Source organism: Coregonus clupeaformis, chromosome 1 (genome assembly GCF_020615455.1).
Source record: "Coregonus clupeaformis isolate EN_2021a chromosome 1, ASM2061545v1, whole genome shotgun sequence".
Lineage (NCBI taxonomy): Eukaryota > Metazoa > Chordata > Actinopteri > Salmoniformes > Salmonidae > Coregonus > Coregonus clupeaformis.
Window position 1 is genome coordinate 79018107 of NC_059192.1, and position 19295 is coordinate 79037401.

General features: G+C 42.9%; 1 protein-coding gene across 1 annotated transcript in view; it reads right to left on the reverse strand.

The window, feature by feature from the left end:
* The window catches only part of LOC121574803 (semaphorin-4G), a 41926-nt gene extending 39082 nt beyond the window's left edge, over positions 1 to 2844 (reverse strand). The window contains exon 1 of the mRNA XM_041887391.2: positions 2745 to 2844. The gene's annotated coding sequence lies outside the window, so the exon portion shown is untranslated. The remainder of the gene's footprint in view (positions 1 to 2744) is intronic.
* Positions 2845 to 19295: the final 16451 nt, after the last annotated feature.

Consider the following 19295-nt stretch of genomic DNA (forward strand, 5'->3'; position numbering starts at 1 on the left):
ATGCCCCCTTTCACATCTCAATATAAAGCCTTTAATTATGAATGTATGAACTCTTTATAAGGACCAATTATGGATAGATAACTTATAATGACAAATATCTCCAGACCACTTTCACATCTTGGTATAAAGCTGTATTATACAGACAGTCTTTGTGTGTGTGTGTGTGTGTGTGTCAGGCTGCCAGCCTTCCTGATTAGTTCTGCATCTCTTATCTATAATACTTTTTCATCTATGATCCTTCCTTCTCTGAAAATTAAAATATAATCCCTGTGTCTGCGCTCGTGTACACATGTGTAGAGACAGACAAATAGTGAAAATGACGACAGTTGATGCCATTGAATTTACATAGAGAGAGAGGCAGAGAGACAGTGTTGTTGGTAACAGGAAAATATATGGGAACAATTTAATGAATGTGAACTGTTCTCTCTCACACAATACACTCCCCAGCTGGAACATGCAAATCTACAACACCATTGACTAATAATACTTTCCCTTTATTAAATGGAATAAAGAGTAGGAACAAATCTCTGTGTATGACACTGATGGTCTCTACAGTATAACATAAAGAAGAGGATAACACAAAAGAGGAAGGATGAATTATCAATGGAAGTGATTGAAATGCAGCTAACAGAGAAGAGACAGAAAAAAGACAACAAGACACTGACTTGGTACTGGTACTCCTTGGATATAGCCTCGTTATTGTTTTTATTGTGTTACTATCTCCTTTTTTATTTGGCAAATATGTCTTACTTTTTAACTCTGCATTGTTGGGAACGGGCTGGTGGCGTAAGTAAGCATTTCACTGTAAAGTCTACACCGGTTGTATTCGGCGTATGCGACCAATACATTTGATTTGATGTATTCCTCCTTTAGAATAGAGAAAGAATAACTTTAAGACCACTTATGAACTGCTTATAATTAAGAAATGATTTGTTAATTATTTATTGAGTCATTACCCAACATAAATATCTTCACATTCTGCAATCTAATTGGAAATTGTAGCATTGATTGCACTTGATGTCATTGATACCTTCAGTATGGAAGAGGGTAGTAATGATCTGATCATTACCAATCTCATCACTGGGTTTTCAGATGATACGGTGGCCCTTGTTCCAATTCTAAAATGTACAATTTCCTCCTCCCTTCCTTGAGGTAGGCGTAATCCTTGATCTTCTATGACTGTAATGGTGGGAACGCATTTGAAGTGGTACCTTGCTGTCACCTGTCCAGTAATGTTAGATCTGGGGCCTATGTATCAAGTGTCTCAGAATAGGAGTCCTGAGCTGGGATCAGGTCCTCCCTGTCCATTTAATCTGAATCAATGTGATCTACCTATGGTCCCAGGTGCTCTGATGTGATTGTCATGCTACGCTACCTGGTATCCCATGCTAACAATGCTAGCTGATGATTACTCACAAATCATTGTAATCCATAAACACAGCTTAATGAAACACTAATCTATTTTCATCTGGTCTCGTGGGTGGGCATATGAGGCAAACATCTAGCAACCCAACATTTGCTAGTTCGAATCTAATCACGGCCAACTTTAGCTAATTAACAACTTTTCAACTACTTACTACTTTTTAGCTACTTTGCAACTACTTAGTAGCATGTTAGCTAACCCTCCCCTAACCCTTTTAGCTATAACACAAACGTCAAGCAACCCAAAGGTTGCAAGTTTGAATCTCATCACGGGCAACTTTAGCATTTTAGCTAATTAGCAACTTTTCAACTACTTACCCTTCCCCTAACCTTAACCCTTTTAGCTATAACGCAAACATCTAGCCACCCAAAGGTTGCGAGTTCAAATGTCATCACGGACAATTTAAGCATTTTAGCAACTTTTCAACTACTTACTACTTTTTAGCTACTTTGCAACTACTTAGCATGTTAGCTAACCCTTCCCCTAACCCTTTAACCTAACTCCTAAACTTAATGCTAACCCCTAGTCTAGCTAACGTTAGCCAGTTAGCTAACGTTAGACACCTAGCTAGAAAAATTCATTACATATTGTACATTTAGCTAATTCGTAACATATAATATGAATTGTAATTCGTAACATATCTTACGAAATGGGTAATGGATATACACAAATTAATACATACCATTTGAAACGTAACATATCATACTAAATGTAGTATCTCAGGTTTACGTATAGAATAATACAAAATGTTCTGAGACCAGGTTGACATAGGCGGCTGGCTATTGGCCACTCAGCAAGGGCATTTAAACTCCACTATACATGTCTTGGTAATAGAATAACAGGTAGACACTACATTGATTATTATCAACCATCTTGAGTGGATAGCCTTTCACCGGTTATTTAGACCGAAGTCCCAAACGCGCTTTTCTGTGACAACAGGGTAGGAAATTCATCTAACAGAGCTCCTATAAAACGCAATTAGCCTATACTTAATCAACTCGCATCTAATATATTTTAGTTCGTTTTCTGCAAGTAGCCTAGTCTATATTTCTACATAGGCATAGCCTATCAATGAAAAACAACACATTTTCTGTCAGTATCTATGCAGTAGGTATAGTCTACTACTTTATATTGAACACCAGTATCGTCATTTGTCCATTGTCTCGATTTTCTGATCTAGTCCCTATCTTTTTCCGCACCTACTGTAAGCTCCTGCTGTAGGCTACTGTACAGCAGCAGGTAGCCTTTCCAAAACGCATAGAAATGAATCATACAGTCACAAAGAAGCGCAGTACACGGAGATAAAGTCATTCTGTTTTACCTGAAATCATGCGGGGATTCCTTGAAGAGACGGAATGTTCGGTGTAAAAATTTCCAATGCGGTGTGTTTGTAATCTACAGTGGACTTTCGCCCACAGCGAACTGTGGCAGCCTGAAAAATAAGAGGTGTAGAATTTCCGTCACAGGTGACCACGCCTCTTCATGAATATTCATGATACTGTAGCCTATGCCAAGTTATGATCTAAACTCTAGCAATCTGACAAAACGTACATTTTACAGAATCCTAGAAAATATCATCAAATTAATTATATAAGGTTCCATAAATGTGAGCATGTAGTTCTTTAATGTTTTCAGGCTTTTTCCATTAATCTATTCCATTTTCAATGCCTGAGTTTCATGGAAGTTGACAACTGGAATATGACGAGATCAATGGGTCAATTTGATCAATAAACATTCTGAAACGTGTTTGTGTAAATACATTTTTTAAAACAGCAGAGTGTCCTTCCTTATCTTAGCTGTAGACCTACTATGCACTTACAGTGCCTTCTGAAAGTATTCATACTCCTTGACTTATTCCACATTTTGTTGTGTTACAGCCTGAATTCAAAATGGATTACATTTATTTTTCTCACACATCTACTCACACAATACCCCATAATGACAAAGTGAAAACGTGTTTTTATAAAGTTTTTCTAATTTATTGAAAATAAAATAACTGTAAATATCTCATTTACATACAGTTGAAGTTGGAAGTTTACATACACCTTAGCCAAATACATTTAAACTCAGTTTTTCACAATTCCTGACATTTAATCCTAGTAAAAATTCCCTGTTTTAGGTCAGTTAGGATCACCACTTTATTTTAAGAATGTGAAATGTCAGAATAATAGTAGAGAGAATGATTTATTTCAGCTTTTATTTCTTTCATTACATTCCCAGTGGGTCAGAAGTTTACAAACACTCAATTAGTATTTGGTAGCACTGCCTTTAAATTGTTTAACGGGTCAAACGTTTTGGGTAGCCTTCCACAAGCTTCTCACAATAAGTTGGGTGAATTTTGGCCCATTCCTCCTGACAGAGCTGGTGTAACTGAGTCAGGTTTGTAGGCCTCCTTGCTCGCACATGCTTTTTCAGTTCTGCCCACATATTTTCTATAGGATTGAGGTCAGGGCTTTGTGCTGGCCACTCCAATACCTTGACTTTGTTGTCCTTAAGCCATTTTGCCACAACTTTGGAAGTATGCTTGGGGTCATTGTCCATTTGGAAGACCCATTTGCGACCAAGCTTTAACTTCCTGACTGATGTCTTGAGATGTTGCTTCAATATATCCACATAATTTTCCTTCCTCATGATGCCATCTATTTTGTGAAGTGCACCAGTCCCTCCTGCAGCAAAGCACCCCCACAGCATGATGCTGCCACCCCTGTGCTTCACAGTTGGGATGGTGTTCTTCAGCTTGAAATCATCCCCTTTTTCCTCCAAACATAACGATGGTCATTATGGCCAAACAGTTCTATTTTTGTTTCATCAGACCAGAGGACATTTCTCCAAAAAGTACAATCTTTGTCCCCATGTGCAGTTGCAAACCGTAGTTTGGCTTTTTTATGGCGGTTTTGGAGCAGTGGCTTCTTCCTTGCTGAGCGGCCTTTCAGGTTATGTCGATATAGGACTAATTTTACTGTGGATATAGATACTTTTGTACCTGTTTCCTCCAGCATCTTCACAAGGTCATTTGCTGTTGTTCTGGGATTGATTTGCACTTTTCACACCAAAGTACATTCATCTCTAGGAGACAGAACGCGTCTCCTTCCTGAGCGGTATGACGGCTGCGTGGTCCCATGGTGTTTATACTTGCGTACTATTGTTTGTACAGATGAACGTGGTACCTTCAGGCATTTGGAAATTGTTCCCAAGGATGAACCAGACTTGTGGAGGTCTACAATTATTTTTTCTGAGGTCTTGGCTGATTTATTTTGATTTTCCCATGATGTCAAGCAAAGAGGCACTGAGTTTGAAGGTAGGCCTTGAAATACCTCCACAGGTACACCTCCAATTGTCTCAAATGATGTCAATTAGCCTATCAGAAGCTTCTAAAGCCATGACATCATTTTCTGTAATTTTCCAAGCTGTTTAAAGGCACAGTCAACTTAGTGTATGTACATTTCTGACCCACTGGAATTGTGATGCAGTGAATTATAAGTGAAATAATCTGTCTGTAAACAATTGTTGGAAAAATTATTTATGTCATGCACAAAGTAGATATCCTAACCGACTTGCCAAATCTATAGTTTGTTAACAAGACATTTGTGGAGTGGTTGAAAAACGAGTTTTAATGACTCCAACCGAAGTGTATGTAAACTTCCGACACCCCTGAGTCAATAGATGTTAAAATCACCTCTGGCAGCGATTACAGCTGTGAGTCTTCCTGGGTAAGTCTCTTAGAGCTGGATTGTACAATATTTGCACATTATTCTTTTTAAATTCTTCAAGCTGTGAGGTTGGTTGTTGATCATTGCTAGACAACCATGTTCAAGTCTTGACATAGATTTTAAAGCCATAAAACTGTAACTAGGCCATTCAGGAACATTCAAGGTCGTCTTGGTAAGCAACTCCAGTGTATATTTGGCCTTGTGTTTTAGGTTATTGTCCTGCTGAAAGGTACATTTGTCTCCCAGTGTCTGTTGGAAAGCAGACTGAACCAGGTTTTCCTCTGGGATTTTGCCTGTGCTTAACTCTATTCCGTTTATTTTTATCCTAAAAAACTTCCTAGTCCTTGCAAATGACAAGCATACCCATAACATGATGCAGCCACCACCATGCTTGAAAATATGAAGAGTGGTACTCAGTGATGTATTGTGTTGGATTTGCCCCATACCTAAGGCTTTGTATTCAGGACATAAAGTTCATTTCTTTGCCACATTTTCTGCAGTATGCATGTTTTGGAATATTTGTATTCTGTACAGGCTTCCTTCTTTTCACGCTGTCATTTAGGTTAGTATTGTGGAGTAACTACAATGTTGTTGATCCATCCTCAGTTTTCTCCTATCACTGCCATTAAACTCTGTAACTGTTTTAAAGTCACCATTGGCCTCACAGGGAAATCCCTGTGTGGTTTCCTTCCTCTCCGGCAACTGAGTAAGGAAGGACACCTGTATCATGGTAGTGACTGGGTGTATTGATACACCATCCAAAGTGTAATTAATAACTTCACGATGCTCAAAGGGATATTTAATGTCTGCATTTTTTTTTAACCATCTACCAATAGGTGCCCTTCTTTGCGAAGCATTGGAAAACGTCCCTGGTTTTTGTGGTTGAATCTGTGTTTGGAATTCACTGCTCGACTGAGGGACCTTACAGATAATTGTATGTGTGGGGTCCAGAGATGAGGTAGTCATTAAAATATCATGTTAAACACTATTATTGCACACAGAGTGAGTCCATGCAACGTATATAACTTGTTAAGCAATTATTTTCTCCTGAACTTATATAGGATTGCAATAACAAAGGGGTTGAATACTTAATGACTCAAGACATTTCAGCTTTTCATTTTTAATTACGTTTTTTTAAACATAATTCTGCTTTGACATTATGAAAATTGTGTGTATGCCAGTGACACAAAATCTCAATGTAATAAAAAAGTATTCAGCCTGTAAGACAACAACATTTGGAAAATGTAAAGGAGTGTGAGTACTTTCTGAAGGCACTGTTTGTGCATCACTTCACATCACAGCTGGAACTTTACTGACACCTGCTGGGTGAAGACAGACATTATTAGCATTCAGAGGGTCAAACAAAGCCTATTTGGACAGATATATAGTAAGGCTACAGTTCATTACAGAAACAGAGGGCCAGAGCTGAATGGGGTGTGTTAGAGGAGTTCAATGGATGCCCTTTCTAAAAAGGCTAACTTTAAATGAGAATAATGGTATTCTGTATAAACCTTTAGTGAAGATAGGCCTAATCAGAATAAGATGGCAGTCAGAACACATGAATGCATTTGCTGCAGGGCCGGACTACTGCATTTGAGGCCCCGGGGCACCGATCTCCAGGGGGCCCCCCAACCCCCAAAAAACCAGGAGAAAATTATGATCCCTTATTGATGTCACCTGTTAAATCCACTTAAATCAGTGTAGATGAAGGGGAGGAGACAGGTATGCCAGTGGCTCAGATGAAACTATCCAAGCGGTAGATACATCTATTTTTTCACTGTAGTAGCTACTGTAAATTGGACAGTGCAGTTAGATTAACAAAAATGTATGCTTTCTGCCCATATAAGACATGTCTATGTCTGTCACGCCCTGGCTCTGGGGACTATGTTATGTTGAGCCAGGGTATGTAAGTCTATGTTTGTATATCTATGTGGGCCTGAGTGACTCCCAATCAGAGGCAACGAGTGTCAGCTGGTTGTCTCTGATTGGGAGCCATATTTAACTATCGGTCTTTTCACTTTGTGTTGTGGTTTCTTGTTCCGTTAAGGTTTGTTCGTGTTGTAACCTTAGACGTCACGCATCGTTGGTTATTGTTTTGATCGTGTGATCAGTTAATAAATATATATTATGTTCACCTTCAACGCTGCGCATTGGTCCTCTCTCGTAGATGATCGTGACAATGTCCTGGAAAGTTTGCTGTTACTTACAACAGTCATGCTAATCACATTAGCGCACGTTAGCTCAACAGTCCCGTATACGGGACACCGATCCCGTAGAGGTTAAAGAAAGATTATTAAGCCTTGAGATGATTGAGACATGGATTGTGTATGTGTGCCATTCAGAGAGTGAATGGGCAAGACAATATATTTAAGTGCCTTTGAACGGGGTATGGTAGTACGTGCCAGGCACACCGGTTTGAGTGTGTCAAGAACTGCAAAACTGCTAGGTTTTTCATGCTCAACAGTTTCCCCATGTGTATCAAGAATGGTCCACCACCCAAAGGACATCCAGCCAACTTGACACAACTGTGGGAAGCATTGGAGTCAACATCGGCTGGTGGGAGGAGCTATAAGAGGACGGGCTCATTGTAATGGCTGGAATGGAATAAATGGAACGGTATCAAACACATCACACATATGGAAACCACGTTTGACTCCGTTCCAACATTCCATTCCAGCCATTACAATGAGCCCATCCTCCCATAGCTCCTCCCACCAGCCTCCACTCGTTGTTACATATCATTTGCAGCGTGCATCATGAGCAAAGTCATTGTAGCCTATCATTTCACTTCGTCTAGCTATGAGAACCATGGCATGAGAAAGGGCTGACTTGGCAAGGCTGTAATAAAGCCGAATCAAGGGGCCAGGGTTCCGGTTTAGAAGCACTGTTTTGACTGCTCCTACAGTCTTGCTTCAGTAACGCAGTTTAACTGACGTCCGGAACAGAAAGACAATTTCCATAGACTGCTACATAGAGAAGTGAAGAACCTTTTGGGGGCCATTTTCAGTGCCAAGAACCCTAAGGTTCTTCGAAGAACTTTGAGGGTCTTAGAAGAACCCTTGTTGAACCCCTAATTTTTAGATTGTACAAAGGTATGTCAATTGGTACTGGTATGTTATGCAGATCACATGTACCATCCTCCTCCCTTACCTCTTCAATGAAAATCCCATAGGCCTTTGCATTATGGACAAGGTATGTGTATGAAAACCATTATCAAAACAATTTTTTTCATTCACATTCACCACAAAAACCAAGGTTTGAATACTGCCGTGTGCATGTTTTGTTAATTATCTGTATAATTACTATTTTGGGGATTCACAGACTTCACCCTCCCTACACCTCTGATGAATATAACAGGAAACCTGTTTGATCACCATGCACTGCAAAATCATTCTGGACCAATATGTTTTTAGGCAAATCTTTGGAGGGGGAAATTATATTGGAATGGTGTCACCATTATTTTATTTTAATTTATTTTGGAGTAGAAAAGTCACCAGAGTGCAACGTTTAATTAAACGGAAACAGTGCTGTTGTAAAAAACGGCTAACTGGAGCTCGTCTGAGCGGTTGGCAAGATATGCTCTCACCTGCTATATACTTAATGCTGATTTATTTTGGTTCTGCCCACTATAGTACTGTCTGGTTAGAACATGATGTTCAGGCCCATCACTGTACTCTTTATGGTCACCACCACACACACACACACACACACACACACACACACACACACACACACACACACACACACACACACACACACACACACACACGCACACACACACACACAGCTGTTTCCATTTGAATATGTTTTATATGATTGTTATGTTTGATGGATGCACAACACTTCAAGATAGAAAACCAGCATGTGAGAGTCCGTCACTCCACAACTTGCATCTTCTCGAGCAGTGGAGTGCGTCCAAGCGCCCTGATTGGTTGGAAATGAGATTGGTGACTGACAGGTCTGAAGGCCAGTCGGGTTAAGAGGGCCGGCCATTTTTACAGCCACCCTTAGATTTCTGGTGGAAATCCACACATCTTAAAAGGTCTCAGTAGAGGGCTTAGTCCTAAAGGGGTCTAGTCCTATCCAGATGGACAGGCAGGGCAGAGGGACAGAGCAGTTAAGGGACCAGACAGGATCAGGTCCAGTCCTAGTGTACATCTGGCCGAACTGGAGACAGCAGGCCCCCAGGTAAGGGAACGGTGGGTCCCCCAGGTAAGGGGGCTGGGGGCCTAGCAGGGCTGGAAACTCAGGGCCTGACAGGGCAGCGGACTTGGAACCTACTTCTAAGACTGAGGACTGCAAGCCAGGTATGGCGGGAGGCTATATCAATAGAGAGGTATACTTTCTGGGTGATTTAAATATTGATTGGCTTTCATCAGGCTGCCCACTCAAGAGAAAGCTTCAAACTGTAACCAGGGTCTGCAACCTGGTTCAGGTTATCCGTCAACCTACCAGGGTAGTTACAAACAGTACAGGAATTAAATAATCAACATGTATTGATCATATCTTTACTAATGCTGTAGAGATTTGTTTGAAAGCAGTATCCAAATCCATTGGATGTAGTTATCACAATATAGTAGCCATATCTAGGAAAACCAAAGTTCCAAAGGCTGGGCCTAATATTGTGTATAAGAGGTCATACAATACGTTTTGTAGTGATTCCTATGTTGTAGATGTAAAGAATATATGTTGGTCCGTGGTGTGTAATGAGGAGCAGACAGACACTGCACTTGACGCATTTATGAAATTGCTTATTCCAGTTACTAACAAGCATGCACCCATTAAGAAAATGACTGTAAAAATGGTTAAATCCCCGTGGATTGATGAGGAATTGAAAAATTGTATGGTTGAGAGGGATGAGGCAAAAGGAAAGGCAAATAAGTCTGGCTGCACAACCGATCGGCAAACGTATTGCAAATTGAGAAATCATGTGACTAAACTGAATAAAAAGAAGAAGAAACAACACTATGAAACAAGGATAAATGACATAAAGAATGATAGTAAAAAGCTTTGGAGCACCTTAAATGAAATTTTGGGAAAAAAGGCAAACTCAGCTCCATCAGTCGTTGAATCAGATGGCTCATTCATCACAAAACCAACTGATATTGCCAACTACTTTAATATTTTTTTTCATTGGCAAAATTAGCAAACCTAGGCATGACATGCCAGCAACAATTGCTGACACTACACATCCTAGTATATCTGACCAAATTATGAAAGACAAGCATTATCATTTTGAATTCCGTAAAGTGAGTGTGGAAGAGTTGAAAAAATGATTGTTGTCTATTAACAATGACAAGCCACCGGGGTCTGACAACTTGGATGGAAAATTACTGAGGATAATAGTGGACGATATTGCCACTCCTATTTGCCATATTTTCAATTTAAGCCTACTAGAATGTGTGTGCCCCAAGGCTTGGAGGGAAGCAAATGTCTTTCCGCTACCTAAGAATAGTAAAGCCCCCTTTACTGGCTCAAATAGCCGACCAATTAGCCTGTTACCAACCCTTAGTAAACTATTGGAAAAAATTGTGTTTGACCAGATACAATGCTATTTTACAGTAAACAAATTGACAACAAACTTTCAGCATGCTTATAGAGAAGGACATTCAACAAGCACAGCACTTACACAAATGACTGATGATTGGTTGAGAGAAATTGATGATAAAAAGATTGTGGGGGCTGTTTTGTTAGACTTCAGTGCTGCTTTTGACATTATCGATCATAGTCTGCTGCTGGAAAAACGTATGTGTTATGGCTTTACACCCCCTGCTATAATGTGGATAAAGAGTTACTTGTCTAACAGAACACAGAGGGTGTTCTTTAATGGAAGCCTCTCAAACTTACTCCAGGTAGAATCAGGAATTCGCCAGGGCAGCTGTTTAGGCCCCTTACATTTTTCAATATTTACTAACGACATGCCACTGGCTTTGAGTAAAGCCAGTGTGTCTATGTATGCGGATGACTCAACACTATACACGTCAGCTGCTACAGCAACTGAAATAACTGCAACACTTAATAAAGAGTTGCAGTTAGTTTCAGAATGGGTGGCAAGGAATATATTAGTCCTAAATATTTCCAAAACTAAAAGCATTGTATTTGGGTCAAATCATTCACTAAACCCTAAACCTCAACTACATCTCGTAATGAATAATGTGGAAATTGAGCAAGTTGAGGTGACTAAACTGCTTGGAGTAACCCTGGATTGTAAACTGTCATGGTCAAAGCATATTGATACAACACTAGCTAAGATGGGGAGAAGTATGTCCATAATTAAGCGCTGCTCTGCCTTCTTAACAACACTATCAACAAGGCAGATCCTACAGGCCCTAGTTTTGTCGCACCTAGACTACTATTCAGTAGTGTGGTCAGGTGCCACAAGGAGGGACTTGGGAAAATTACAGTTGGCTCAGAACAGGGCAGCACGGCTGGCCCTTAAAAGTACACGGAGAGCTAACATTAATGACATGCATGTTAGTCTCTCCTGGCTTAGAGTGGAAGAGAGATTGACTTCATCACTGCTTGCTTTTTTAAGAGGTGTAGACAAGCTGAATGTACCGAGCTGTCTGTTTGGAATGCTGGCACACAGCTCGGACACCCATGCATACCCCACGAGACATGCCACCAGAGGTCTCTTCACAGTCCCCAAGTCCAGAACAGACTACGGGAAACGCACAGTAATACATAGAGCCATGACTCTATGGAACTCTATTCCACATCATGTAACTCAGTCAAGCAGTAAAATCAGATTTAAAAATCAAGATAAAACTACACTTTATGGAACAGAGCGGACTGTGAAGCGACACACACACACACACACACACACACACACACACACACACACACACACAGGCACACACACAGCATTCACAGACACATGCTAACACACACACTCTACACACACACATTTTAATATTGTTATTTTGCTGTATTATTGATTTTGTATTGTAAATATGTTATGGTAGAGTAGTGTGTAATAAGGTGTTGTGTTATGTATTGTATGTAAATTGTGGTTGGACCCCAGGAAGAGTAGCTGCTGCCTTGGCAGCCGCTAATGGGGATCTGTAATAAATACAAATACAAAATACAAATACCTAGTTGAGCAAGGAACTTATAGCTTAGCGCTAGGACAGTCAGCTGGGTGCCTAGTGGGACAGGAATCCCAGGGCCTAGACCTAGGGCAGGAGGTTTGGCATGTAGCACTGGAGGAGCTGACTGCTTGCTGACTGAGACTGGGGCTGTGGACCAACTGAGGGCAGAGGCTGCAGACCTAGTGGGGCAGAGAACTTATAGCCTGATGGAGCAGTGGACTGAGGACCGACTAGAGTTGGAGACAGCGAAACTAGAATGACAGGGAAACTATCTCTGGACCTGACAGGGAAACTGGCTCTGGATCTGACAGGGGCAACGACTGAGGGCTAGGACTCCAGTAGAGCTCTGGGCCTACTGGAGAAACTGGTACCTTTGAGCCTAGCGGAGCAGGAGCCTTATGACCCACCTGGGCTAGGGACTGAGGGCCAACGAGGGCTGAGAACTGAGAACCTAGCGCAGTGAACTTTGGACGTAGTAGGGTAGGAGGCTCTAAAGCTGGTGGGATAGGCAACTGCCTATCAACTAAGGCAGGGGACTGCGATCTGAGCAGGGCAGGAGACTACAGACATACAGACAGGGAACCTAACTTAGAGCCTGGCAGGGCAGGTGGCTCTAAACCTGGTGGGGTAGGCAATTGCATACCAACGAAGGCAGGGGGCTGCAATCCAGGCAGGGCAGGAGACTGCAGATCTGCAAACGTAGAATAAAAGTGAAGACATCAAAACCATGAAATAACACATATGGAATCATGTAGTAACCAAAAAAGTATATTTTTAAAATATATTTTATATCTTCAAATAGCCACCCTTTGCCTTGATTACAGCTTTGCACACTCTTGGTCAGCTTCACCTGGAATGCTTTTCCAACAGTCTTGAAGGAGTTCCCACATATGCTGAGCACTTGTTGGCTGCTTTTCCATCACTCTGCCATCCGACTCATCCCAAACCATCTCAATTGGGTTGAGGATTGTGGGGGCCAGGTCATCTGATGCAGCACTCCATCACTCTCCTTCTTGGTAAAATAGTCCTTACACAGCCTGGAGGTGTGTTGAGTCATTGTCCTGTTGAAAAACAAATGATAGTCCCACTACGCCCAAACCAGATGGGATGGCCTATCGCTGCAGAATGCTGTTGTAGCCATGCTAGTTAAGCGTGCCTTGAATTCTAAATAAATCACAGACAGTGTCACCAGCAAAGCACCCCCACACCATAACACCTCCTCCTCCATGCTTTACGGTGGGAAATACACATGCGGAGATCATCCGTTCACCCACATCGCGTCTCACAAAGACACGGCGGTTGGAACCAAAATTCTCCAATTTGGACTCCAGACCAAAGGACAAATTTCCACCGGTCTAATGTCCATTGCTCATGTTTCTTGGCCCAAGCAAGTCTCTTCTTCTTATTGGTGTCCTTTAGTAGTGGTTTATTTGCAGCAATTCGACCATGAAGACCTGATTCACACAGTCTACTCTGAACAGTTGATGTTGAGATGAGGCTGGTAACTCTAATGAACTTATCCTCTGCAGCAGAGGTAACTCTGGGTCTTCCATTCCTGTGGCGGTCCTCATGAGAGCCAGTTTCATCATAGCGCTTGATGGTTTTTGCGACTGCACTTGAAGAAACTTTCAAAGTTATTGAAATGTTACGTATTGACTGACCTTCATGTCTTAAAGTAATGATGGACTGTTGTTTCTCTTTGCTTATTTGAGCTGTTCTTGCCATAATATGGACTTGGTCTTTTACCAAATAGGGCTATCTTCTGTATACCCCCCTACCTTGTCACAACACAACTGATTGGCTCAAACGCATTAAGAAGGAAATAAATTCCACAAATTAACTTTTAAGAAGGCACACGTGTTAATTGAAATGCATTCCAGGTGACTACCTCATGAAGCTGGTTGAGAGAATGCCAAGAATGTGCAAAGCTGTCATCAAGGCAAAGGGTGGCTATTTGAAGAATATTTGTTTAACACTTTTTGGGTTACTACATGATTCCATATGTGTTATTTCATAGTTTTGATGACTTCACTCTTATTCTACTATGTAAAAAATAGTACAAATTAAGAAAACCCCTTGAATGAGTAGGTGTGTCCAAACTTTTCACTGGTAGTGTAAGTCAGAACAGTGTGAACCTGCAACTAGGGCCAGAGACTGAAGGCCGGGTACGGCCAGAAACGTAGAGCCTATCAAGGAGGCAGGATAGACTGGACCTACCAGGAAGGCAAGGAACTCTAGACTTACATGAGAGGCAGGAAATGTCAACCCCACGGGGGAGGCAGGGAACTCTACACCTTACACTAACAAGAAGGAGGGGAACTCTGACACTGCCGGGAAGGAAGGGAACTCTGACCCCGCTGGGAAGGAAGGGATCTCTGACCCTAACGGGAAGGAATGAAACTCTGACCCTATCAGGAAGGAACGAAACTGGACGTCTAGGTCAGGGGGGACATCACGGGTGCCTTCTGGTGGGTCACCCATGGAGAGGGCTGGAGGGTCCCCTGAGGCGAGGTCTGGGATGTCTGGAGGTAGCAGATCCCTCGAGGCTGGAGCTAGCAGGGGGCTAGCAGGAGGGGCCAGCAGGGACCCCAGGCCTAGGATCAGCAGGTCAAACCAAGCAGGGGCTGACGGGGCCAGGCCAGCAGGAGTGGGCCCCAACGTCTGGGCTGTACTTGACCTCTGCATTAGCTGCAGGCTGTGGCTCCATCCTAGGGGCGGGCGAACAATCCACCGCAGGCTTGGGCTCTGGGCCAGGAGCAGGGAGGGGCTCCTGAGGGATAACAGGTGGCATCTTAGTGGCTGAAAGTTCCAGGGTAGCAGACAGTCCAACCCAAGCATCTGCCTCGACCAGCAGGGGCTCCTCAAAGGGAGTAGAGGACGACTCAGCCAGAACAGGCCCTATGGCAGAAGCTGGCTGTTGCTCCACGACTGGAGCGGGAGTCTCCTTGATGTGTCTCTGACTTGAGGTGCGTGGGGTGGTGCCGTGGAGTGCGTCCAAGCATCCTGATTGGTTGGAAATTAGATAGGTGACAGATCTGAAGGCCAGTCAGGTTCAGAGGTCCGGCCTTTTTTACAGCTGTTCTGAATGACCAGTTGAAAAACGGGGAGGGGTTGGGTTGTGGGTTCAAAACGCACCGCTGCTCTTCAAATACGCCACTCATTGCTTCAAGTCACACCCCGCCACACCCACCAAACAGAAGAAACATAGGCTACCTCAAAGTTTGTTCAAGAACGTTGAATAATGTTTTTGGGAAACGTGTCATTCAGTACATCCCGTTATGCAACATAGCAAACATTCAATCGAACTGAACACACCCCAGAACTGATTTTCTCATAGTCGTTCTACAAAAAAATGACCAAGCGTGGTTACTTTCTGAACTGATAAGAGTTAAACCAACAGTTTAAAGTAATACAGAAATTATTGGTAATTCAGTTATGGTTGGGATATATTGACCAAATTATCAGGAACGTTTTAGATGTATTTTCCCTTCGAAATTCACCAGAAACAACCATTTCACAGCAAAAAAATATTTTTAAAGCATGTCCCTGGACCCCCCTAGACGGGTGTTGACCCTAGAACCCATTGACCCAGACCCCCCCAATATGACACACAAAGTTACGCCATTGAGTGCGGGTATAGCCTTCATGAGGAAATTATTATGGATTATTTGTATTTCTCAAACGGCAGCCAAGCATCGATCATCATGTCACCAGAATAAGACCCTCAATATTTATTGAAAGGAGCATCAATCTCATCACCGTGCATTTTCACCACCCTGTGAAGTTAATCATAACTTATTTAATATGTAGCCTAATAAACTGAATGCTTTCCATGATGCCATGACATTTTTTATCTGACATGTACTTTTCAAGACTGGTCATTCAACTGACACTGCTCTTCTCTGTGTCACGGAGGCTCTCCGCACTGCTAAAGCTAACTCTCTCTCCTCTGCTCTTGTCCTTCTAGACCTGTCTGCTGCCTTTGATACTGTGAACCATCAGATCCTCCTCTCCACCCTCTCCGAGCTGGGCATCTCCGGCGCGGCTCACTCTTGGATTGCGTCCTACCTGACCGGTCGCTCCTACCAAGTGGCGTGTGCGAGAAGCTGTCTCCGCACCACGTGCTCTCACCACTGGTGTCCCCCAGGGCTCAGTTCTGAGGCCCTCTCCTATTCTCGCTATACACCAAGTCACTTGGCTCTGTCATATCCTCACATGGCCTCTCCTATCATTGCTACGCTGACGACACACAACTAATCTTCTCCTTTCTCCCTTCTGATAACCAGGTGGCGAATCGCATCTCTGCATGTCTGGCAGACATATCAGTATGGATGACGGATCACCACCTCAAGCTGAACCTTGGCAAGACGGAGCTGCTCTTCCTCCCGGGGAAGGACTGCCTGTTCCATGATCTTGCCATCACGGTTGACAACTCCGTTGTGTCCTCCTCCCATAGTGCGAAGAGCCTTGGCGTGACCCTGGACCCTGTCGTTCTCCGCTAACATCAAGGCGGTGACCCGATCCTGTAGGTTCATGCTCTACAACATTCGGAGAGTACGACCCTGCCTTACACAGGAAGCGGCACAGGTCCTAATCCAGGCACTTGTCATCTCCCGTCTGGATTACTGCAACTCGCTGTTGGCTGGGCTCCCTGCCTGTGCCATTAAACCCCTACAACTCATCCAGAATGCCGCAGCCCGTCTGGTGTTCAACCTTCCCAAGTTCTCTCACGTCACCCCCCTCCTCCGCACACTCCACTGGCTTCCAGTTGAAGCTCGCATCTGTTACAAGACCATGGTGCTTGCCTATGGAGCTGTGAGGGGAACGGCACCTCCGTACCTTCAGGCTCTGATCAGTCCCTACACCCAAACGAGGGCATTGCGTTCATCCACCTCTGGCCTGCTGGCTCCCTTCCTCTGCGGAAGCATAGTTCCCGCTCAGCCCAGTCAAAACTGTTCGCTGCTCTGGCACCCCAATGGTGGAACAAGCTCCCTCACGACGCCAGGACAGCGGAGTCACTCACCACCTTCCGGAGACATTTGAAACCCCACCTCTTTAAGGAATACCTGGGATAGGATAAAATAATCCTTCTACCCCTCCCCCCCCAAAAAAATAGATAAAAAAATTTACAACAAAAAAATTACACATTGTAAAGTGGTTATCCCACTGGCTATAAGGTGAATGCACCAATTTGTAAGTCGCTCTGGATAAGAGCGTCTGCTAAATGACGTAAATGTAAATGTAAATGTACTTTACTCACATAAAAAGGTTGGATGGAAACCATTTTGAGGATGCTGAAATTATATTTTGGACGAACGTGCGCATGCCTACAGGAGACGTTTGAAGTAGCCTAATCAGACTAAAGCATTGTGACTGGTTGTGTTTATGCCACATATAAAAGGTAATACATGTTTTATTAAACATTCAAATCACAGGGCTTTTGCGCCATTAATCAAATGACATTTCACTGCAGCTTAGAGTAAATTGTTGTACTCACTTGAAAACAATAATGCAATTATTCATTGCATTGTGGTGTTGTAGGCTAGTCTAGGTAGGATAATTGTATTGTCCCTACACAAAATCAATAGGGAGCTTTTTGAGCTCCATGTCTTCACTGTTCTTTCATGCACAATGTTGCACCTGGCCTCTCCACTGCCTATCAGCTATTCCTATTTGTTCTTGTGGATTCATATAGAAAATTGATGCAGCTTTAAATAATTGTATGGTATGGTATGATTGCTAGTTAGCCTATTGCAGATCTGGACAAACGATCCACCTACCACTATTGTCACTATGAATAGTGGATATAAATCAGGATAGACAGTTAGACTGGTAGACTATATTGACCTGTGGTATAGTAAAAGTGTAGTGCATAAGGGAAGTACCAAAACACCTTTATATAGGGGAGGCAATGCAAGCAGATTAGGACATTTGGCAACGATGGAAAAAATGGTATATAGTAAAACCTGCAAAAGAGTGAATGTAAACCAGGAAAAAAACGCACTACTCTCCCCTGTGTCTAATAGAGAACCATACAACCAGTGGCGGCTGGCCGATAGAGGGCGCTAGGGCGCCGCCCCCTTAAATAAAATTATTTTAAAAAATAAAAAAATAAAAAAAAATAATAATAATAATAATAAAAACATCAGTATGTCAATATTTGTGTGTTTGAAATATGGAATGCACACAGTAATATGTGTAAGATATGATAGAAAATCATATTCGCAACCTTTCCTCTGCCTGTCAAACGCCTCGTCAGCTCTGGGCGATACAGAAAGTGCCCCGAGGAGGCGGGTCTACGTAGCAGTTAAGCCAATTGCTAATTTAAGATATGAATGTATGACATAAAATGTAGTCAATAAGCGATCTTAAATCGAATCCAAGGAGGGCGATTATTTTACCGCCCCAAGCTCGCCCCCTGATAAAATAAGGACCGGGGTCCAGTGACGCCATTTTTACTAGACAACAATGGCTGACGCAAACGTTACTCCTCCAAGACCCAACCCTAACTCGGTGAAATCTCTCCTCCAAGATCCGTTTGAGAGGAGAACTTTGTCAGAAAGTTCGGGTGAAAGAGCTGGGCCCAGATCAACCTGACCTCTCAATCAGACAGCAGGCTAGCGAGAAAGGGAAGCAGTATATGCGCGGCTTCTCCCGTAGCTGGTACACCAGGAAGGCTTGGCTAGCTGGGTGCACTGATGCTAATGCTTTATTTTGCTTTCCGTGCTTGCTTTTTAAAAACGGCGGGGTCAGATTCAGCATGGACAGGTACCGGAGTGAGGGATATGAAGCACCTGTCAGAGAAGGTAAAGAAACATGAGAACACCAGGGCACACATGGACAACTCTGTAAAGCTAGCTGTATTAGGAAGGGTGAACATTGCTACGCAGCTGGATGACGGCCACAGGATTGCGGTGAGGAAACACAATGAGGAGGTGGATAAAAACAGGCACATTCTATCCAAAATTATCGATTGTGTGAAGTTCTGTGGGGCTTTTGAGTTGGCCTTGCGTGGGCACGAGGAGACTGACTCCTCAGACAACCCCGGCATTTTCCGGGGGCTTAGTGGAT